This window comes from Eutrigla gurnardus (assembly GCF_963514095.1).
Source record: "Eutrigla gurnardus genome assembly, chromosome: 6".
NCBI lineage: Eukaryota > Metazoa > Chordata > Actinopteri > Perciformes > Triglidae > Eutrigla > Eutrigla gurnardus.
This window is the reverse complement of record NC_139920.1, coordinates 18,404,145-18,409,936: the sequence shown is the minus strand read 5'-3', so window position 1 is coordinate 18,409,936 and position 5,792 is coordinate 18,404,145.

The window sequence follows — 5,792 nt, the reverse complement described above, 5'->3', positions numbered from 1 at the left end:
CTCGGAAGCATTTTGATATTCCATTCTTGCTGTAAGGTCTGCTGTCAGTGGACGATACTGAGGGATACAGTGGAATAGGCTCAGTGATGCACCGTTTGTTCTGTGTTCTCAGATAGGACGGCCCCTGGTTTTTATCCCCTGATATGGGGCCCGCAGGCTACAGCATCACTGAAGCCTCAAGACACTCATGCAGCAAGTGATGACATGTGGAAAGAAGGAGATTTGTGCTCTTGGATAGGCTTGAATTCTCTTCACTGTCAAGGTAATTCATCACCACGCAAATCAATTCCAAATTCTCTTCCATTAAATGCCTTGGAACAGCATTTGACTGATCCTGTGATTTGAGTTCAAATACCTCCCGTGCTCTGATTCGAGTCACAGAACGCTAGTCTTGAGTTCTTGGAAAAACCACCACTCACACGCAAGCCTTGACATGCTTTTTAAGGCCATTGTCTATGATCGGCCTTGAAATTGGATGATATTCAGCAGATGGCTAACATATAGTCCTGGAATATCCTGCATTTAGCATTGTACAAATGTGTGGGCAATTTGCAGAAACGTACAATTATAAGATATAATAGGATTATTTATAAGCATGGAATGAATGGAAAACACAAAAAAACGTATTACTAGCTACACTCGTAAATTGTCCATGCAGATATTAAAGATATATCACAGATATCAATGTTTATGTTGCTGGTAAGTGACAAGAGAATGGAAAAAAATGTGTTTTAGGTCATAAGATTAGATAAGTTACTTTGCTCGGAAATGATACTTTGCAATTCCGATGTATCTGAGAATTTGGAATCTGTTCTGTGAGGTCGTGTGTGTATTTAAGAAAGATGTCAGCCAGTTTTTTGTCAGATATTTACATGAAAAAAGACACCAACGAAGTTGAGTGACTTGAATTAGCTGAGGTGACGACTGACATTCATAGCAGCCACTCTCTTAATTATGCATCATTTAAATGAGTGAATTATTTAAACAGGGCGGCTTTACATTATTCTATGCAAGGATCCTGGGATAGTGGATTCTGTATCGATTTTAAAGCCCTCCAAGGCAAATTTGTCATTTTGGGCTATATAAATAAATACTATTTTGAATTGTTCAGCCCTCTGTGTCAGACAGAAACACCTTTTCGGAAGGGGTGCAACGATTCGTTTTTAAAACAATGCGATACGTATCATTTTCTATGGTTCCGATATGGTTCAAGGACGATATTTTCTTTCTAGAACGATATGATTCAATGAATTTAAAGCTATACAGTAACTTTTTTTTGCCAAAAATTCAACCAGTGTTACTGTGAAAAAAAAATTCCTGAAGAATGGATACTGGACAGTGCAGGTGAGGATTCCTAGTATTTAGGTATTTCTTGTAAGGGAATCAGCAGGGGTAAAATAATTATGGATATAAAACAAGTAAACAGAGATTAATGGCAAATAAATTCACCTTTTATCTGAAAATAACATGCTAATTTTTTATATTGAAAACGGAGAACAGAAGTACAAGAAGAACGCTGTGAGAGGAACCTGTGTGTTCGGTTGTGTTTGCTAACCTATGACGCCTCACTAGGAGGGTAGAAAGATTAATAGTGTTGCCGTTGTATTTTATTTCACCATGATATATTCTACAAACAGCTCTCACTCTTCTCCATCATCAGCCATGCTTTGCTTTGCTTTGCTTTGCTTTGCTTAGCTATCACTGTTGGTGCATGCTGATGGCGTCATACATGGAGCGCCCCAGTCTATGAGCGTAATTTGAATAATATTTATTATTTGCTCATTTAAAAGTGCTAAAATTACATCCATATGCAATTCTTTGTGCTAAAATCAATGTGCAAATTGTTAATATCAATACAATCAATTATTACATGCAAATCGATTTTATATCAATATTTCTCCCCAGTTTAGGACAACTTGCCGAGCACCTATCGATGTAGTTGGATCAGAGGAATAAAAATCGATACATCGATATAGTAGATGAATCGTTATACCCCTACTTTTCGGTGTACTTTTCCCAGATATGGATACTGTTTCACGATGAGCCATTTAGTGTTTGTTATTTTCCCCAGTTGTTCCTTGCAGATTTGCTTCCCTGGCAGCAGACATAAATCACCGGGGCCGGTATTTGATCGTAATTCTGTTAGTGGGCCCATTTAAAAATACCAGTGTACATGCTGATTGTACAATCCTCAGCACTCCCTATAGCATGTAAACAAAACAGTCGAGGTCATTGACAGTTAATAGGCCTATAGCTATTTTAAGCAGTTCAGTGGAATTTTCTTGGGCGCTGCATGATGTGGATATGGTTTCAGACAAGCAGAGCGACACAAGTATACATGACATAAACATTGGGGGTTACTATCACTAGGGTCTGGGGGATCCTGGCTCAGCTTTTTTTTCCATGAAGAAGCTCTATTTTGATTCGTTTTAATGCACTCCGTAACTACATGCAAAGTAGGCTAATAGCTTTGTCATTGAGAAATTAAAATGTGTAATAGCTGAATGGGTGGGCCTGCCCCCCTGAGGCACAGACATAATGCTGGTCTGTGTAACGACTACAATTTTAATCAGGCCCTGAAATTTCAAATTGGTGCAGCTCTACAATTTACAATTTTGAGTCCTGGGTTCACCCTCTACGCCACACTTAAACATTTTAATCAACACAAGATTCTGAAGACATCTGAAGCACAAGACAGCTGACTGTCTTGTGCTTCAGATGCTGCTATGGTAAATGGACTATAGTTTCTAGACTTTACACTACATTCAATTCAATTTTATATAAAGTGTCATATCACAACAAAAGTTATCTCAGGACACTTTACACAGTGTTACAGTGGCGAGAAAAAACTGCCTGAACACTTTTAGGCAGAAATCTCGAGCAGAGATACATTCACCCATTCATACACATGTTCATACATTGAAACCATTCAAGGTGTCGACCTGTCCATCAGGATGTAATCCATAAAAACTCATTCACAAATGATGAAGACACTGTAATACATCAAGATAAACAGGGGATACACAGTAGACTGGGCCAAAACCTCTTCTATGCCTTTACCTCTGCAATATAAATATTGCATCATTATTGAAATAAATTAATTGAATAAGTATTTTAGAAAATATGTCCGGCCTAAGTGTGACAGTAGTTGACACAAGGTCATTTCAAATCTCAAAAACTGTCAGTATCATGATGCATTCACCCTGGTACCGTGACGGTTTTTTGTAGCCTCTGTGATTTCAGCAATATCACTAATTTAATAATGAGATATTGTAATGAAGAATGCTGTGTTCAACACTTTTTTATTGTAAAATAAAAATGATTGTCTTAAAAGACGTAACTGTTCAGGCACATGCCCGGTTCAGCTTTCTGACTGTCACAATGCAGCCATGACTAATGATGCATGAATAAATTCTTCACGCACTCTGCAGTGGCCGAGAATTTAAAGAAGGAATTCAAAGAAAATTGTAAGTGCATGGTATTAACCAAATGTGACAGTCACCAGACAAACTTAAGAGGGCTTCAGGGATATGGAGCAATATAATCATACTGGTAGAAGTGATGTATCAAACACTATAAAGCATTATCATGTGTAAATAATTGACTGTTTGTTAATTGTAAATATAGTTTGACAAAAGGTAAAAACTAATAACAAACCTTTGTTCCGTAAGTATAGGTTTATGTTTATATGACGTAAGATCAGTTGGTTGTCTATCTCAGTGGTTCACAACAATTTTGGCTCTTGACACCTCAAAACAAAGCAGTGTCCTTGTGTGACCTCTGATCTGCAGTTCACAGCACAAAGATCGATTATTTTATTTTTTTAAATCCTTTCAAGAGGTAAATAATCTAGAATAATTTAGCTGTAAAGTACTCGGGCGAGCATCTCGGGGGTTCAGTGGCTTGCTCAAGGACACTTTGACATGCAGACAGGACCCCCGAGACATATTTAAAGAAAGTCTGAATAAAATAGAATAATAATAATGTTGTTAAGGAGAATAGTTTTTGTATGTTTTATCTCTATTCCTCTTCGATTCATCTTGTGACCCCTTGTGAGCGACCCAACCCTGTTGTAAGGAAAATACATTTACATGCATATGATGAACAATCAAAGAAAACAAATCCCCCGATGATGAGGGAAGGACATGTTTTAGATATCTGATGAATTATGCAAGGATCCTGGGATAGTGGATTCTGTATCGATTTTAAAGCCCTCCAAGGCAAATTTGTCATTTTGGGCTTTATAAATATAAAGGTTTTGCACATCACCTCTTTTACGTTAAGTATGTCATGCGTTTCCCCGACATCACGTCACTCAGTCTCTTTTACTTGGAAGTGTTGATGTGTTCATTATTAGTATGACCAAGAACTAGAGCTGCGTATCTTCACTGGCCTCTCAATTCAATTTGATTCACCCGTCGCATAACTTTTCTCGATACATCCCAATACATGAATTTAATAATAATAATTATAATATAATTTTTAAAAAACATACTGGATATTGTAAATATCTGTGAGGTAATTGACTGTGTTGCAAATGATTTTAAATCTAAATATATTATACAATGTAAAATGTATAAAATAACTAGCTATCGCATAGTAAGAACATTTATATCAATATTTAATTAAAGTTAAAGTATGTGTTTATAATCAACTCTACAAAAGTCTGTGGAGAAACCAGTTCAGGCCGTCATTGCAGAGGATCTACAATGACTGTCCTCTAAAACTGAATTTAAACTCAGTGTGCCGCAATATTTTGTTGCATAATGGATGATATTTTTTCTACTTTTCAACTAAGTGTAGATGGTTTTGTTTGTGTGCACCGCTGTTTGAAATGGCAACAGCCAGTGGTGGAAAGTCACTAAGTACATTTGTTCCAGCATTGTATTTAAGCACAACTTTGAGGTATCTGTACTTAACTTGAGTATTTCCATGTTCTACTTTTTACTTCACTACATTTATTTGAAAGCCTGAGTTACTTTGTATTTCCAGATTAATATAACATGTATCAACAAATACATTATGTATTATTGTTAGTTAAGATAAGATATTATAGACCCTGTGATGTACACTTTATTGTTTCAATCATTATGATTTAATATGATAAATATTACTCTGATGGAGCTTTTTTTAGTTGTGATACTCTAATTCAATGTTGATGTGAATGCTGTTCAACATACATTTATCATAAAATTTAGAATGCAGGGATTTTTAACCTGTAACGGAGTGTTTCAAGAATCTGATATTGCTTGTAACGTCACAAACCCATTTAAAAAAATAAGCAAAAACTTGCTCCATTTATTCTGTGCTCATCTACTCTATGGTATTATTTTTTGAGACAACGTGACCACTACTAAATGTTGGAATCGATAACGGATCTTTTAATTTTTCTAGAGATGTGGCAATCTTCAAAAATGAATTTGTCTTCTGCATTAATTGTCTGATTGTTTGTTTTCAGATGCAGTGACTTCAGATTCATGCGTCTCTTCTGTTCCGCCGAGGTAGGAATATCATTTTACGAATGATTAACAAAATGCTTACCTTAATGTCGGCTTGCTAAACACTGAATTTGGAATGCAATACTTTACAGGCCGGCTAGGAAGTAGTAGGACATCAAAAGACTAACTAAATTATCCAGGAAGAACATCAGTCTGGCAGAGATTGTTTAAGTCATTCACTTCATTAAGTCTGTCCGTTTATCACTTAAAAACTGTGCACAATGTTTGCAGGAACAAACTACTTTCTAGACACTTTTATGTAAATGTTTATTTCAGACATGAATATATTTATTT